The sequence below is a fragment of the Xiphophorus maculatus genome, chromosome 8, assembly GCF_002775205.1.
Source record: "Xiphophorus maculatus strain JP 163 A chromosome 8, X_maculatus-5.0-male, whole genome shotgun sequence".
In the NCBI taxonomy this organism is placed as follows: domain Eukaryota; kingdom Metazoa; phylum Chordata; class Actinopteri; order Cyprinodontiformes; family Poeciliidae; genus Xiphophorus; species Xiphophorus maculatus.
Window position 1 is genome coordinate 14,297,021 of NC_036450.1, and position 19,062 is coordinate 14,316,082.

Sequence of the window (19,062 nt, forward strand, 5' to 3'; positions counted from 1 at the left end):
ATGAAAAATCTGGTGTCTTTAAAGAACCCATATTCCTGATGGCAACTAAGCATGTCTTATAAACTTCCCAAAAAACAAAAATAACCTCTGATTTTATGCATGGAGTCCACGTGGCAGAGATGGAGGCAGCAAGGCACCAAGGCAGTCATTCTGCAACTGCCCACATCCTCTTCGTCCGGTCACCTAAACACAGACTTGTGCTCCAGGGAAAATGACTGGATGTATTTAACTTTATCCGTCACAGTGCAGCATTCATCTTCAGGAAATAGTATGTTCTGTGAGATGTGTTTAACTTGAATGTTCTGACCAAAACTCCATGGTTGGTGTCTGAGTAAGTCTACAAAGATAAAACAGGGATAACTGAAGAAACTCCACATTGAGTCATGCAGACTTACTTAAGTAAGAACTTAAGTCATATAAGTTCTTACATGACTTAGTCATGTAAAAATGACTACATAAAGATGCAGTCATTCTTTATTTTCTGGTGCTAGAATGAGAGTTTTATTTTGATCCTCCAATGTTATTAAGATGCAACACACAGAAGTACTTTGTCCCTTCAGATTTATTTAACCAGGAAGTCCTTTGAGATCAACATCTCACCAAGAATGTACACTGTTTCAAATTATATACTAAAACTTAGACACACTTAAGATATTTTAGGTGAAAATCGTCTTAAAAATAGATATTTTTAAAGCAATACGTATAAGATAAACAGAATACCAAAGCAAGAAAAACAGCATAAGAATAGCATTACACTGATTGTACAAAAATATAGTGCAAATGAAGCAGCATATAAGAATTTAGAATCACCATAGATGAAAAACATTCACTGGCCTGAATAAGCCTTTTCCGAGCTGACAAATTTGGACACAATCTATTTTGATAACAAAATCCCAGTCCAATCATCAGCTGTCTTAGTAAATGTGCAAACTCTGAAATGAATATAGGGCATATATAGGCCAAATACCCTAATATTTTAGGATACACTTTCAATAAAGTTGCCCCTTATGTTAAATTTAGCGACATTATGTCAGTATAGGTGTAGCTTCTGGAAAATATTAATACAGTTTTCTCAGTAACCTCTGCACAACTCAACAGCCTCTCAGAGAGTAAATCTAAAAGAATAAAGCATGGTGTCATCTGCATAAAAATGCATTTTAAGTGTTTTTCTCCTCAATTTCATCCCTGGTTTGAAAAAACTGAGGCTCCCTATAAAATCTTTAAAAGACTACACTTATATCCATCCACTAACACACAGCTATCTGAAATGCTAACATATTAATGAGGCTTTATTGGTAACAGGAAAATTACTGCTTGCCTGGCGTGCCACATTTTAACTTTCGAAAGCAATGTTCCACCAGCTTTTTCCACATCTGTACAAAAACATATTTGTCTAAAGAAATCCCTGTCAAGTCTTTTTAAACACTGAGCATTAAAGAAACACATGCCTGGTAATAGTTGCATCTTTTGTATGACATAGAAGTAAAGAAAAAAACATGGAAACAGAGAGTTCCTGTGTTTCTTTTGCACACAGCTGGGCATGTTTTGCTGAGTGTGTCACCAAAATTACTGATGATGTCAGTGATGGATGTCCCTCAAGCAGGCCATATTTCAGAGCCTCCTTTCAGAGAGCTTTGAGTATTTCAAGATTTATCTGGAACTAACTTTTAAACCACAGTCATTATGACACAAGTCTGAAATCCCTTTAGGACTGACAAGACCAGAAAAGCACATGATGGAACTCTCTTAAAGGAAGAGAAAAAGAAAAAGAAAACTTTCTGAGTCAGACATAAATCAACTGTCAAGTACTTAATGTCCCTCTGGTTTTGACCAGTTCTACCAAGCTCAGCTCAATATCCTGTCATCAATGTTGGAAAATACAGAATTAACATCTCAGACCACATCTGATGCACTGTGCTTTACCCTGTTCACATAACTGCTTCCTTCCCTGCTTTTGCCATTTTCTTTCCACCCATAGAGCAATTTCCCAGTGAATGGCACAAAAAGTAAACAATAAAAACTATAGTGCGAGTGACACAGAAGGAAACGATGTGTATGTGTGTGTTCTCAGTGAGCTCCTCAGAGGTAGGAGGAGGGCTGTGAAAGGCCACATTGTTGATGTCAAGGCCAGTGAGCATCAAAGGGCTGATTCAGGTTGTGTGGGGAGTCTCTTTCTACCTCTCACACACCAAACACACACACACTCATTTCCCCTCAGCCCCCTAAAGACCTTAAAAACATTACGGTTTACTGTTCCTGCTTGAAGCCAAAGAAAAATATTTGGAGTTGACGTGTAAATTTAGTGTTAGGTCAAGGGGCAAATAATAACATGACTGAGTGTGAAAGAGTAAAATATAAAGACAATTGGTTCTTTTTTTCCACACTCCATAATACGAAGCAGTTGAATTTGATTCCTTGTAACATTTTGGGGAAAACTTTCAGAGTGACCATTTCTCATCGAATTTATTTTAGTTTTTCTTGCTGTGCATATCCTTATTTTTATTCTGTATTTGGGTTTGGTCTAGAAATACCACAAGAAATCACCCGGTGACCTGAGTCAACAGACTTTTACTGAATTTATTTATTTTTTTCCCATTAAAGACAGTTTACCTGAGGGTTAAACTTCCACAATGACAATGAAACCTTTCGGTATGAAAATTGTTGCTGAGTGAAAAAGTTTCAAAGTTTGCCAGTCAGTGTCAGAGAGGTGTGAAGTCATGAATGAAGTCATAGAAAGGATAAAAAAAACTGTAATAAGCTTCGAAAAAGGAGAACTTTATTTTCCAGGAGTTCATGTTGACTGTTCATTCAGGCTGTTAAAGAGAGGCAGACTTTATATGATGCAAGATATTTCACTTGCTTTGCACTTTTGGTCACAAAACATACAGAAGTCAGAAGCTTGAATATAATTTGGCTGTGCATATAGAGTATTGTTGTGTTGCATAAAATACAAAGAAATACCTTGTACTTGTTTAGGTTGACACTAAAACAAATCTTACTCTTTTCCAACTTGCAACTAATATGCCATGTCATTCTGAGATTCAATATTGGACTTCTGAAAATATTAGCAAACCCATGTTTTTAAGCCAATGTACTCTTACACAAAGCATAAACTCAACTGTGAACTTAAAACAAATACGTAGGGCCAACTAAGACAGGAAAGTTAGAAAAAAGTGTTCTGAATGGTCTTTTTGAGTCTGGTTATTTTTCTTAAACAAAAACCAAAACCAGTTAAAATCTGTAACAGCATGTCAAAACTTTACAAACACCATAATTTTGAAATTGGCCACAAAATTTAGGTTGGTGCAGCGCTACTAAAGAAATGTCAAAAACTGTCTTTAGTTTTGGAAATGTATGAGTTTTAAACTTTGCTCATTGAGTTATGCATTAAAAAATGTTGTTTTTTTACTTTGAAGGAATTATGTCCTACTAAAGTTGACACCAAGTGAATTTTGAAAGCACTGTTTACAGACTATGTTCATAAATGACTATAAAAATTTGGAATAAGCACAGTTGCTGGCATTTTGTCAATGAAAATTGTCAATGAAACACCTTACAAAATCTCATTTATATCACTTCCAACAATTCAAACCAAATAAAGCTGCAGGGCTGATTGAGTGGTTTAATTACTCTCAACAAGCATATTAGACAAGTGAATTCAGTGTGTAAATCAGCATGTTTGTGTTTTTATGTGCATCTATGTATGTGTCTATGTGTGTGAATCAGCACAGTCAGACACCAGTAGCTCTGCTGCCATGTCAGGATGAGATTTAACGAGCTTTAATAGCAAGCTTTAATGAGCTTAATTAGGAATCCATGCGATCCCTGTGGAAACGCCTCAGCCTAGCACAACCCCAGTCTGAGCTGCTTTCAATTGGATTACTCTGGCTAATGTCACCGAGATACAACTGTGAAAACAAACAGAGCCCGATGGGGGCATCAACTGGGTTTGGGAGGGGTCGTAGGTGAGCTGAATGGGAAAACAGGAGACGGATGTCAGGGATGCATCTTTGGCAGACGAGACGTACCTGCTGAGGGATGATGGGAGGAGGGAAGCAGGAGAGATAACCAGCAGAACCAGTAGGATTAGTGTTTCTCAGGGATTTGGCTTGTACACAGTTGACACAGGAGGATAAGTCGCTCCCTTCACACCGTTTTCTCTCTGATTACAACTGAGCTCACGTTTAAAGTTGATCTGCTGTATTACATTATGTCTTTCATTCCTTTCCCATCATGAAAGCAGTGTTCAATTTTGTTATTAGCTTAGAAAATAATCTGAATGTAAATAAAAGCATTATAAGGTCTTGGCACATATCTAGCAAATGAGCAAAAGAGATGCAAGCACTACCTCAAACACAATTTTTTTGACTTACTTACACTGAATGCTGTAACTGGATGAAGGCATATTTAGACAGACCTAATAAGACTACAGATGTGGCTGTTACTAAGAAGCAAAGATTTGAAAAATCTAACAATTTCCAGTTATACAGTTTAAATCAATTTAAAGATAAATTAACAGTTGGAACATGCAAGTACTGCTCAGCTGTAATAAGTCAGGAGTTTCAGCGTCTTCTGTGGTACAGACTGTTACAGGAGATCCTTCCTTCCCACAGCAATTATGATCTCATTCTACAAAAGAAGAAACTTTTATAGTATGAGTTCCAGCAACATTTAATTACTGTTAGGGATGAATAAATATTTGTCCTTAACTGAATTTTTTTATTTTTTATTTATCAAACTGAAAAACAGTTTGATTGCTAAATTTGCACTAAAGACAATTTCATTATTATTGAGAAAGGCATAAATATTTTTGACATGTAATTTCTTTTTTTATAAAATGTACATAAAACAGGTTATTTTATTTCCTACCAGAAATAAGATTTTCAGTTGACCAAAAGTGAATTAGAATCTAAATTTGCAAGGGATATCTAAAATTAAAGGTTCGATTTTATCACTAAAATCACACCAAACATAAAGTTCAGATGGAAGTAAGTGTAAGGTAATATAACTCTTCTCTGTGTGTTTCATTTTCCTACTGATGCTTACAGTGAAAAAGGATAGAATAGGTAATATCTTTCATTCCTCTCCTCCCTCTCTTTCTCCAGGATCATCTTGCCTCTTCGTAACCACAGGGAGATTCTGTAAAGTGCGCTTCGACAATGACAGAGTGACCTTTCAGATAACCACGATAAACCTGCCCATCCTTGCTCTCCTCCATCCCTAGCCGTGCTTACGTTTGGGCAAAGACAACACACACACACAGAGAGAGATTTGAACGTGCACAGACATAGCAGTGAATATATACAGGCATATCTGATGACCTACTCCCTGAGTTGATGAAAACTCCCCCCTGAGGGACTCTGACACAAGCATGCAGACGTGCACGCCCACTAGACCTGTTCCCAGGAGTAGAATCACAGGGTGTCATCTGGCCAGCAGGATATCACTCGGCCCCGGGAACTGCAGAGGTCACAGAGGTCTCTCAGACGACATCAGGCAGCTTTGAGCTGCAGTTCATCTTTTACTATCTATCTAAACTAGCTCATGCCTAGAGCAAGTCCCTTCATGGTATTGCTATATATAGTTTCCTTGCTTCCCAGGACTCTTTGTGATGTCCTGCTGTGGTGGAAAGAGTATGTGGCTCATCATTATAAATCACCCTGTTAGAATAAATAAAAATTTAAAGAGCCTCTTCTTGGATTGAAACTGAAGTCTCCATTAGTGAGGGCAGAGCAAATGGTTGTCTGCACAGCAACATGCAGGAAATCAGCACACGAACTCCCTTAATCACCTCTGCAGTACTTTTTTTATCTCGTTGTTGGGTTTCATTCCCTCTGGTACTCAGTGATGAAGTCCAGTAACCTCTTAAAGGAGAAAAACTACATCAGATCAAGTATTTTGTTTATTACATCTGGGTCTCCAGAAACACCATCCTTTATTTTTCCTCGCCATCTTTAAGAGTGCACCCAGGCTTTCAACTTTTCCATGTAGATGCTGTTACTGAGTGAGGAAAAGTGGAAAGTCAGCGATTTCACGTATTAGTCAGGCAAGAAAAATGAGGTCAGAGAAAGAAATGAGACATAAAAAGTATTTGAAAAGGAAACAGAAGTTTCCAAAACTTAAGATGCTTCCGTGATTCATTCAGGCTATGAGAGAGCAGGACTTTCAGCACATAACAGGAGGGTTGAACTAATTACAGCAAAACAACTGTGTTATTGTTTTGAGCCCTAATATCTGTGTCATGAAACAACCAGGAATTAGACATTTTGACAACTTTTTGGGAAAGCTCATGGGTAATGATCTATATAGTCTTAGATTTTTCAGCTCAGTAAACACATTTCTAAGTATAACCATGCAGAGTAACATTTTAGATCACAAAACTTAGTTCTTATCCACTGGCAGAGTATGTTTGGGTCAATATTGTGTTTTTTGCATTTTATTTTTACTTTTAATTTTAGTTATGGTCCAAGTTGGAGTAATAAAACGAAGATACTCCAAAGTCAGAATTGTTACTGGGAAAATTGTACACTTCTCATCAATCCATCATTAAAATCCAATATGGCTCCCATCTGTTTAAAACCTATTATAGCTGTCTATTTGCAGTTCTCTTGAATGTCAAAGGGTGATCTGAGAATTTCCACTAGAATTCCCAATAACCATCAGTGGTGGCGCCACAGTTGAAGAACCATGCATTTAAGAATACACTACTGTTTTAGTGATAATAGCCCCATTAATTGTTAATTTAGGGCACTAAATTTGAGCATTTGGTTAAAATGCTAACTATGTTAATATGTTGTCTTTGTATTAAAATACTACAACTCTGTTTTAAGGCAGCTACTTTCTCAAGCACACAATGTGATGCCTGTTCCTTATAGAGTTAATGGGTGCCAGCAGTAGTAAAGCTAGACTTCTGTTAATGACAATTCCTATAAAAGACAATTGGAATCAGCTAAAACTATCCTTGGATCAATCCTTTACAGGAACCAAAGATCTGAAATCAGATGCTAAATTCCTAGCAGTGCATCCCTAATGCTTAATGAAGAAAATACTAGAGAGAAATCTGTTTTTTAACCTTGCGTAAGTCTGGATAAGGTCAAGGGAGATTAGTAAAGGGAGAGAATTGGAGAGAGTAAGCTCATCTTATCATGCTGTGCTTTCTGGAAAGGGGCAAGACTGTTGATAATACACAGATAACATGCAGTGTGGATAAGAAAAGCAGAAGCAGAAACAGAACCTCGCAGCAGGAGTGCCCAAAAAGCCACTGATTAGAAGGCGAAGCAGAAAATAGAAAAAGTTCGACAAAAGATCTACGAAAACAAAAGAAGACACGGACCAATATACCAATTTGTGAACGCACATGCACACACTCTGACTATGATTTCATTTCATGTCAGCCTTGAGGGAAGGCTGAACCATACACGCTTCATCATCCTCCCTCTCGATCGCTCTGTTCTTGGCCCGCTCCACGCCTCCGGGGCCAGCAAAGGCAGCGATTAACGACAACAGTCGGCGTGTGTAGGGGTGTGTAAGTGTGTGTAAGGCCTGATCGTTAGAGCGGCCAACTTGTGTAATACAATTACAGGGGCTGCAGAGAAACTGCTAATGTGCACACAGGCAGCTCCGTCAGATGGATCAGGTATTGAGTTTTCTCGGCTTAATTCACTTTCCAGCACACACACGGGTGCATTAGTTAGATTAGACCAGAAGGAGGGGACGGGAGGTGGGCTCGGTCTACCGCCGAGACGGCCAGATTTGTTTAGTGGTGGCTGTCAATTACAACCCTGACCCTTGCACTAAATGGCTGCTCATCCAGCGGAAGAGAGGAAAGCAGACAAAAGCCAGACAAGATTGGTAAAGACGCAGCCATTTGCTGCAAGAGATAACAAGTGGCATGTTGTGGAGTAAACAATGGTCAAAACATGACGCATCAAGCTACACCAATAAAACAAAGTGCTGTTGCCTGAAAGGAGAATGTGACCATCAGTGAGATTAGTGAGTCAATGTTATCACTAGAATGCTGCAGTAATGGGACGATGCAAGACAGAGGGTACATGGGTACTTAGAAATATGAAAAAGCAAACAAATTGTTCAGCTTGCTCTTTTTAAAAGTCACATGCAGTTAAAGAGACTGATTAAAATTACAGCCAAGCAAAAATTGCAACTTAAGGTCTAAGCAAAGTCTTCTTTTCTTTTCTTTTTTAAAGAACCAAACATCCATGCTTTCTGGAGGTCATTAAAACTTTAGTAGCTCTTTATTTATTTTATGTCTAGTACCTAACCATTTCCAAAGATTACCCTTTGTTTAAGTCTTGTTTCTTATGTATGAGTCATTCAGGAATAAAAGACTACTAAATCCAGTGGGTGAACCACCAATCAAAAAACAAACCCAACTAAAAACCAAAGACTCTTTTGGTTCCAATTTATATTTACCCTAATGAGTAAAAACTACCGTAAACGCTGTGCGGAACTGATTGAGAGACACAAACCAGCATTTCAAAACCAAGAATGAAAAGACTGAAGAGTATGTTTGTTTAAGGAATACAGAGGACAGAAAAATGATGCATCTGTCGGGTCTTGTCTTAGTATTTAAAACCCATTAAATGTCCTCATGGACACTTACAGTACATTGGCTTATATGTAAGTGTTTTGAGGGTGACAGTTAAGTCCTCTTCCTTAAAGAAAATTACAATTTACAGATTTGCATTGAAAAATCTTAGAGAACTTTTGATCAACACAACATGAAAAGATGAGAAGTGTAGACAAATAAGAAGCTAAGTCTAAAGAAACTAAGGACAGTTTAATATTTTTTGAATTATATATAAACCCAACAACGTTTTTCACCGTTTTAATGAGATTCAGAGTTAAAGAGAGACTGTACTGGCCATCATAGCTGTTTGGGTCACTGTGCTTGCTAGACGGCTTTCTGCACACAATAAAGTGTAACGGAAACAAAAAGCAGCAGAAACACCAGTTATTAAATGTTATTACATTCAAAACAAAGTACTAACTTTATGAGAAAAAGTTGATAGTCAAACAAATGGAATCATACTGAAATATGTCATGGGCCGACTTCTCAATGAGTCAAATCAAAAAAAGAAAACTACCATGCTAGCCTACTACTTTAACAAACATCTCAGAATTGAAACATTAGCAAGAATAATAGGTGATTTATTTAATCAAGTATTGAAACAAAATATTAAGGCTGTCCTCCAGAAACCCAATTTGGAATCTATTATCCGTCATTCCAAGAAAAAGAAACCGATACTGCAACATCCGGAATGTAATGTGAGGCAAAGCAGGACGTAATCCCAACACTAATGTAGACCCTAGAATATTATGAAATATGTTTTATTTCACTGCACTTTCAACTTAAATTGTCAGCCATATTTTAGGGAAGAAATTTATTTTATAATTTTACATCAGATTCATCAAACTGTTATGTTTTAAACACATGGATATTTGCACACTTTTAATTGTGTCATACAGCTGTTCTTAAAGAAAGAACAAAGAAGCAAATAAGATCACTCAGTAGGTACAAACATATGCATAAGCCTCTATGTCACTGCAGAATCATTATACCAATTTTCTCTGTAAACCTGGTGCCATTCATCCTAAAGGAAAAGAACACAGGAAGACTAATCACAATGCTTGTTACTGAATCATTATACTTTTCCATAGAGGATAAATAAATTAAATTTCACTGAAGCTCTACTTTTCCAGTAGCTAAATGAGCAGCAGGAAGGGGCTGCAGTTTCTGTAAACACCTCCCTCCCATGTAAACATATATAATCACAACAAGATGGCTAATGCAGAGGAGCTTGTAATTGTATCACTGAAGTTAGATGAGTGAGTTTTAGGAGGGGTGGTGGTGGAGGAGGGGGGCTTTGCAGCTGATTGAATTAAAATGTCTGCTTCACTCTCGGGAGACCACCCTGATGCAAAGGACAAAGATTGTCTGTTTGTAACTGAGGCCACAAAGTAAAAAATAATTGTCTAAGGCTTTTCCAAAATTCTCTTTGCAGGCTCAGAGATTTTCTTTTTACCCCTCTCCTTTTAGCTCCCAGCTTTTGCTAGCAGAATAAAATAGGAAACCAAAGGGAGAGAGGACTACAAATGAAGAGTCAAGTTGGATGTGACAGACCGCACAGAAAAAAATTCTTTATTCAACGATAGATGGTAGACAGCAACATCCCCTCATTGTGACACATCCATTATATCACTCGTCACTTTTGTTCTCCTGTTTGTCCAAACCTTTCAGACCAGTCCTTCTGACTATATCACTAAAGACAAAGCAGGATGTTAATGACTGAGGGCATTTATCAAATTTATTAGCTCTTGTTAAAAATGTCTTTGGACCATTACAATGTTGAGCCTCGTTGCCAGTATCCAGGTACACTAAAGTTTTAAAATCACTAACATTTTATATCAAAATATGGTTTGAATCACTTCCCTAGAGATGCCAGGGAAAGTGACCATAGTTATTCCAGCTGCATGGAATATTAAGAAGTTTCATATTCTACCCTCAACCCCATCTGTTGATGTGCACTGCCAGACTTTTAGCTAAAAAATAGACTACTGTTTCTTTCAATTGCTGAGAATAAACACAAAACTGCTTGTATGGAAATACTTTGGGTCATGAAAAACATTTAAAAAATCTTTGAAAGTAAAGTTTAAAGGATACGCTATTTTAAAAACTTAAGCTGCAATCTATTATTCAACATTTTTCCTTAAGTCTATTTATCAAAATAACAATAAATGTTTTTTGTAGAGAACATTCATACTGAAATAATCATAATGTTACATCATAGAAAATGTAAGAATAATTGATACCTTTCTGTTTTAAATAGAAGCAATTCTAGGCATATTCCAAAGAACTTTGATAGATGTATATGGAAGTATATGGAAGGAGAGAGCCATGTACTTCAAACTGATAAAAAATAATTAAATTATACTTTAATCATCTCAGTTCACACTCATAATTTTTGCTTTAACTTTAACAGGGTAAAATTCTTGCCAACTGGATTGTTGAGAGACTTTCAAGAAATATGGCACTCTGTAAGATATGTCTCTAAGGATTTATTTAGATCAACATCGATTAAAATTCTTAACTTTTTTCTGACTTTGAAGGGATTTTAATTGAGCTTCATGGTGTAACTGCTTTGAAATTACCCCCGCTGGAGCCATCTTTACTCTTTTCTCCTTCCTGTTGCTCATAAGGCGAGAAAACACAACAGCAACACTTTTTCACAGACTTTGCCCAGACTCTATAGAAGTTAGTGTAATTACTACACAGAATTATTAGTTTTAGCTATTGCTGAAAACTGAGGGTTTATCTTCAACAAAAGAAGAAATACTGAGGGTTTATCTTCACAAAAGAGTTGAAACTTTGTCCCAAAGTTACAACTCCACCAATTTGAAAACATTACTAAAACCAAAATTGTAGGGGTAAATAAAAGTTCTGGTAAAATAACTTCTGGTTCTCATTGTCAAAATGTGCCTTTTGTCTTAAATTGCTGAGGAAAGTTTTATGCCATCCAGTCTTTAAATAAAGATTTTCTACCTCAAAACACTTCATTGTTTTTTTTGTTTGTTTGTTTGATTGTTTATTGCAGAGCATTATTTTTGTGGTGCTCCCACAGCCTGTTTCCCATGTCTCTTACTCTACTTTTTTAAAAGCTTGTTAATTCTTTTTACTTAAACCTTTTTTACAGAACCATCTCCCGCCCCACCCAAATTTCACATAATATTTTATCCAGTGTCTCTGTTGGAGTAACAAGTGATAACTTTGGAAATGTTAATGGAAAATATCATGATACTGTGTTATTTGTATGCAAGGCTATCATACCATAAAAATCTCACATATGTACTGTTTTCTGTTGGGGTTTTTTCTGACAGGAAGTAAAATGGAAATTATCATGTCAAATGTTTTTGCTTGTCTTGAATGTGGCCCTAAATTCAAAGCGACTACTAGAAAAAAAAGAGTAAAAGGGGAAAAAAAACCTGCAGTCAAAACCAAAACCAGGTTTCACTGGTGTCTGGTGTTTCATGGAGAAGAAACACAATAAGGTTCAGATTACGCTGCCAAATTTCCCAAGAAATTGCAGGCGAATGGAAATATCCATGTGAGCTGGTAACACTTAAAGCTGCCCGGTGCTTGCAGAAAATGCTGCTGTATTTGTTTACCAGATTTCTTTGCCGCTTTTCCGTGAACAAAAAAACCACACAAAGCAGCCAAGAATAGCTGTGGGTTAATATGCCTAAATACTGGATACCTCCAGTCTGCTCATCTCCTGGGTAAAAGCCACACAGCTTAGGAGTGGTTCCTTATTCCTTTATTCCTCATCTCCATTTCCCCCTTTCTATTCTTCTACCCGAGGCCATGTCGGTGCTTTTGTTGGCGAGTGCTTGTCATGGAACATAGGGATGCTAAATAAAATATTTGGCACGAAAAAGCAGAAAACATGGTTAACGGAAAGCTAGTAGGGCTTTGTAGACTTGTAAAAACAAACATGATTTAGTAATGTGAAGCCTTCTAAATGTGAGATGTAAAGAGCGTGTGCAGTGGGATTTAAACAAGCAGCTACCGGCGGAAACTCATCAGGAGGTGCAATTCACTGATGCAATGCTCTTTCCTTTACACAGCCCTCCCCACTCTCCTCATACTCCCCATCTCCTCAGCGTAACCCTCTCTTCTTTTACCTGACGGATCAACTTACTTCACGTCAGCCTAAAGACCATGGGAACCCCTATGCATAGTGTGTCACCACTGAATTATCGGTTTCCGCTCCACATGCTCCAGCATATCTGCAGCAAGCCATTACTGTGTATCAGTTTACAGTAACTGTGCTGACTCCAGCGCAGCTGGTGTACCGTATGGAGTCATGGTTTATAGATGTCTGGAACTGGAGAAACAGACTTGTCATCTCACTGAGCTTGGTCAATTTTTTTCCCAAACTAGGATCTCATTTCTTCATCATTTTGACAACAGGGAGAACAATCCTTCCAAGCCCTCCTATAGAAATTGATGGGCATGTTTGAAAGTCCCTGATATCTGGGGGCACTCCAGTGGATTAGCGGTTAAGATGGCCCCTGCTCGAAAGCAGCTGGAGTCCATCATTGCTTCTCTCACTCCCTCTTTTCATGCTATCTCTCTGTAAGCACTTACAGGCACAATTTGAATAGCCAAAACATTAGATAATGAAAATGAAAAATCTAAATGAAAATGAAAATTATATTTTTTCTCTGTTTGAAGAATATTTATTTTAAGTAATTTTACTAATGTAGCACTAATGGTGAAGCTTAATAAAAAAGATAGCTAAAGTCATTATGGCAATAGCAAAATGCTGTGTTGGTATCATGTTTCTTTGAAATCCATCCAATATTTCATTTCAAACCACAAATACACAACAGTTCATCCAGTATTTGTCACACCTTTAACCTTACATTAAATAACTCATAATCTACACCTATCAACAAAGATAAACTCAAAAAAATAATTAAGATACAGTCTTGGACAAATGTTGTTTTTTTTTTGTCTATTGCTACAAGATTTTTTTACATACTTGCATAATATGATCAGTTGTCGTTTTCTCTGTCACAAAAAAATCTGTTTTGTGTGGATTCTGATTCCTCCTTTAGTGGCCCAAAACCCTCGGGGATTTGCAAATAATTTGCGATTCATCCATAATTTTATTTTAGTTATACCCATAGCGTTAGCTGGCAAACTACGCAGCTGCATTTCGCATAACCAGTTTTTAAAAATCACAGCGAAAATATTATGTGCATGGTTTAAAAAACGGTATTATAGCCAAGCACAATATTCAGTAGGCAGAAGACTTGAGTTTCCCTGACATTTTAAAATTAAAGAAGGATTATAATGGATGCTGCACCTTTCTGTCTCAGCTTTCTGAGACAGAAAGCTGCCCACAATCCTTAGAGATTCAAAGAGAGATTTTGATGCAGGAGACAGAGCTGAAACGCCATTCACGTTTTATGTTGTTTAAAGTTTAGACACAGGAGAACAAATTTTATATGTTTTGTACAGTCACCATTGAGTGACTTTACACTTGTGAGGCACAAGTCAACCCAACAAGTCGTCTTAAAACAGATAGATGTTTGATTTAGCCTAGCACTTTGGCTGACTGCTACATATGAAAAAAACTAAGAAGAAATAAGAAGAGCGTTTACAGAAGAGTGTAGTGGTATACATCAAGTTATAAATGTTTTCAGGAACAAAATGATAAATCATGCAAAAACATATTGGAAGGTTAATTGAAGAAAGCCCCATGAAACAGCATCGGCTAACCTACAGAAACTCCGGTTTGGACAAACTGTCTCGCTGTCAAGAGACACAGATAGTAGAGACTGTAAATAGGATTGGGATTAGGTTTCGGCAAATACCTAATATTAAATGACTCGGATTGCTATCAATTACAAAAATCTTGATCAAAGCATCCCTAGTGGAAGCAGATATCAGTATTAAATTCATATTTTTACAAAAGCAAAGTTGCAATTAGTATGCTACTTGATTGCGTATATTAAAAATTTACTTTTATTTAATGGTATTTATCTTGAAATATGCCTTATTCAGTTTACCTTGTTTAAACCACAGACATAATACATATTACATATGTTTTCCACATACATGCTAATCACACTGACAAAAAGACATCAAACAGAAAGCAGAGATGTTAAGTTTTTTTTTTTTTTTTCAAAAACCTACCAGTTGCCAGAGGGATAATGCTATACCCTATTTCTCTGCCCTATATTTACCATATAATCTTTTTTGTGTGTGTCAACTTCTCATGCTCTGAGCCACTTTAGTTCATAAAATCTATGCCACATTTCATATAAAAAAATCAGAAAAGAATAGAGAAACAGGGGGAAACTGTAAAAGAGGCTTGCAATATAAAAGATGGAATCACAGCACGAGATCACTGAACTGTGGATTCAATTGTTCCATAAATCTTACTCTTTACTCTTTGTTGTAAATATCTTTAATACTGTTTGAAATGTACAAACAAAATCTCTAAAGCAGACCATTGATGTCCTCTTCTAATCTGAGGCATATGATGTTCAATAAGCCTCAATAGCAGCATGTACATCACAGTAGATTGGAGCCCTAGTGTTTTTGGGTTCTGCTTCTTGAGGGATTAGCAGCCTGTGGAGGTTACACAGCAAACAAGAGTTGTGTTTGCTGAATGAATCAGTGTGGAAGATTGAGTCTATTCAGACATTCGACCTTCTTTGGAAGAATCTCTTGCTTTCTTCAAAGTATTTTGAAGCAATCATCCCAACAACATCCATTATTCACTTTCTGCCTACTGTTTGGGTAACTCCTTGAAAGGGGCAAATGCACAGCTGGGAGCTCTCCTCCGCCAACAGGGATGTTTGAGTATTATTTTACGATTCATAATGAATTGAAGTGAGCACATTTTCAGCTACTGAGCATTTCCTTTGTGTAGATTTAAAAATATGAAGCTACTAGAAATCTGAGGGCAGCTGTATTATGGCTGTTTCTGATCCTTTTGTGTTAATACATCATGCAGTTCTCACATTTACTTGAACTTTCAGATCAGCAAAACTGGTTTCAATTATTAAGCTCATTTCCATAGCTTTCATTAACCAAAAAAGAATGCATAAGAATCAAAGGCCGCAGAGCCATTTATTTTCCGTCCGATGTAGTAGATTAGAAATTTCTCACAACTTTACAACAGAACACGGTACAATTTGCTCTTTTCTGACAGAGCCAACAAATGTAGCAGCCTCAGTGGTGTACTTTACATGTTAGGAGTAATAAAATAACCTTCCACCACTGGGGCTTCTGTCTGGGCCCCGTCTAAATGAGACCCATTGAGCTTACCCCAGTTATGCACTGTCTGCCAGCACTTAAGTCACCAGGGACTGATCATGGAGATATGGCAAACACACACATGTTGTACAAACACAGGAAAGTGCTGACACCCAACAGCAATCTCAAGTTGCAAACTATTACTGGAGTCACGGTAACAAAGCTAAAACTGGGGAAAAGAGGTCACACAGTGGGGTGTTAAGGTTGGTGGGAGCTCTGCGGTGGGGTGGTTGATGGTGAGGTAGTTAAGTCTGCTATTACACAGTTTTTTTTTTTCCGCAATGTTGAATTCCACTGTGCATGCTGAGACTTGTGAAGAATAATTATCCCCCAAAAAGACCAGCGAAGCAGGATTCAGTTGCTTATGCAAAATATAAGTCAAAAACATACAATTTTGGAAAAACTAGGTGTGTGTTTGTATTTTGACCCTTCCTTGATGATGTATTTAATGTGGATTATTCGTACAACAGTACATACCAGTTGAGATGCTTTAATTTAGCACCTCATTTCACTCAGTAAAAACAACTTTTACAGGCTGGCATCGTGACACACGTTTAATTCTGCCCTCTGGTAATGGTCTGCTTCATTTAAAAGTCTGCTTGGCAGCTCGGTAGATAACAGATGGAAGAAAAATGTGGGGAATTATGAGAAAGATTGATTTTGCAAAGAGGAACGGTCTGGTGTTCAGACAGTTTTCTCTGAAGCAGACTTTTTTTCAAACCCAGTTATTACTGGACAAACAAACACGTGCAGAAAAACAATAACGTGCACACAAACACAGAGCTGTTTTCACAAGGAGAGACACAAAGAAAAGTATATATTCAAACACCGAGAATGTTTTTTAAGAATTTGTCATATTACAATCTCTGACTGCTTTACTGGGAGTTTGTGTGATTGACCAACCCAAAGCATGGAAAAGGAAATCATTCTTAGTTTTCAGCATTTTCAAATAGAAAATGGCTTCCATTCAGCCTCTTTTATGTCAATTGCTTGCAAAAACACTGTTTGCTGCAATGAGAACAACATATCTCTGTCTCCACCAACTGTAAACATCTAGGCTTTGACTGAAACTTATGCCCATTCTTTTTTACAGAGTAGCTTAAGCTTTTCTATACTGGCCATAGAGAATTTGCGAACAGCAAGTTTCCAGACTTGTCAATGATAATCACAATAGTTTAGGCCTTCGACTAGGCTGTTATAGCACAATATATATTCATTTAATGATTCCATTGCCATCTGGTTGTATGTGTAGAATTGTTGTGCTCCTGAAAGGTGAACCTATACCCTAGCCCCCAACAGGTTTTCTTCCAGGATTGCCCTATATAAAGCTTCATCCATCTTCCCGTCAACTCTATAAAGATCCTTGTGTCTCCTAAAGAAAAACATTCTTGCAGCACAATGTTGCCACTTTCATTCAACAATGGCTTCTCCAAATTTATTTCTCTTGGGTACTTATCCATCTCCTTGCCAGGCTTTTAAGTGTAGGCGAATGCACTTCTTTTGGCAGATTTGTTTGGTCTTCCACACTCAGATTACACATAAATAATTGGTTACAGTGGATTTTATTCAGGAATATTAGTATAATTAGAAATACTGTTACACAAATCAGATTTTTATTTGAAAAAAACTATGAAAACCATCTATTATTTTCTTTCCATTTTATGATTATGGACTACTTTGTGTTGGGTTACTACATTAAATCCTAATAAAATACATCAAAGTTTGTAGTTGTAACATGACCAAACACTAAAACTTCAATGGTTGTGAAAACTTTTGCAACACACAGCTTACACAAGCTAGAATGAAAAAGAATGAATAAATGAAAAAGTGTGTGAACTGTCAAGGATGCAAAAGAAGAATTACTTCTCATTTGTGAAGGATTGCTGACCTATATGTAGGTGGAAGTAATTATATTCAGCAAAACTCAGCAGAAATGTAGTTAACTCAACAAAGGTTCTTTTTCCTCAAAGCTGTTCCCCAAAGTCTTGTAAAAGTGTATTCCTTCAGAAGAACGACAATCATTGTCTTTTAAGGTATCCCAAGCCCATCTTTAAGCAACCATAATGTAAACCAGAGACTCTGAACTTCACTTGTGGGATCTCAAAAGCAGACACAGGAATGAGGTAAAAAGAGAATGAAAGAGGGAGGGGTGGCACAAGGATAAAGTATCTCATTTGAGCCCCGTAAAAAGCAAGGAGGCACAAACATTTATCTGAGGCAAGACTTTCATCAGATGCTTTAAGAGTTTAGAAATAACACAGAGCAAGATGCTGATAAAGTCGAGACAGGAAATGGGGAACGTTTGGTCTCCTGGTCTCATGTTTCACCCGGGACAAGGGGGTCCCACAAGAACTCCCTCACTTACCCCCCCTTCCCACCCTCTCATTCTGTTCTGCTGACATATATAGACCACAACCCTCTACAAGCTGAGGGATCAGCAAATGGAAACCTAGTTCCTTCTAAACAGAAATAAACACATTTAAGGATATAAATAAATGTGAAGAGGTTTAGCAAAAATAAATTCTTCATTCTAATGAAGATTAATATATTCATTAGACAGTGTTATAATGAAGATATCCTTTTTCAAGGAGATTTTCTATATTTGCACTACACTCAAAGCTGTGAAGGAGCAGAAAGCAAAGAAAAGAGGCTTAGTTTCATCAGACAGTGAGGACTGAGCGAAAGACGGTAGCTGTGTTTCATGTTTCAAGAGAAGGATGGATTTCTAAACAAACATCATAATTCAGGTAACTCCATGCTGCGTCCATGACTCAGCGTGATGAATCATGTCTGAGATCACCTCATTACTGCCTCTTTGGTATGTTGGACTTTTTCGTGAAGAAAGAATACGTAGCCTGAGTTTAGCATTAATGTTCCTTAATTGTAACAAGGAGTCACATTACCAGGTCCACCAGGATTTGAAGTAAAGAAGTCTAAAGACTTCTAAAATATAGTCAGCTTGTATTGCAGACATAAGCTCAAAATGAACAACAAATTTGATGAAGAAAAATGTAATAGTTTTTTTTTTCAAAGGTTAATAGTGCTGAACTACTGCCCCTAAAATGTGTAAGTTACTTTTTAAACATTTAATAAAAATCAAAAGTTATGTTTATATATTTAATTATCAATCAGTTACTTCCATGAAAGAAAACAAATGCCACCCCTGGATTGGCTGCTTTGCAAATGCCAGCCAATAGCGTGGCAAGTAGCAA

The 19,062-nt window shown here is 37.1% G+C and overlaps 1 protein-coding gene across 3 annotated transcripts in view; it reads right to left on the minus strand.

Moving 5' to 3' along the window:
• Window positions 1-19,062, minus strand: part of LOC102226274 (netrin receptor UNC5C-like) — a 155,263-nt gene that overhangs the window by 121,668 nt on the left and 14,533 nt on the right. The gene's annotated exons all lie outside the window — the stretch shown is intronic.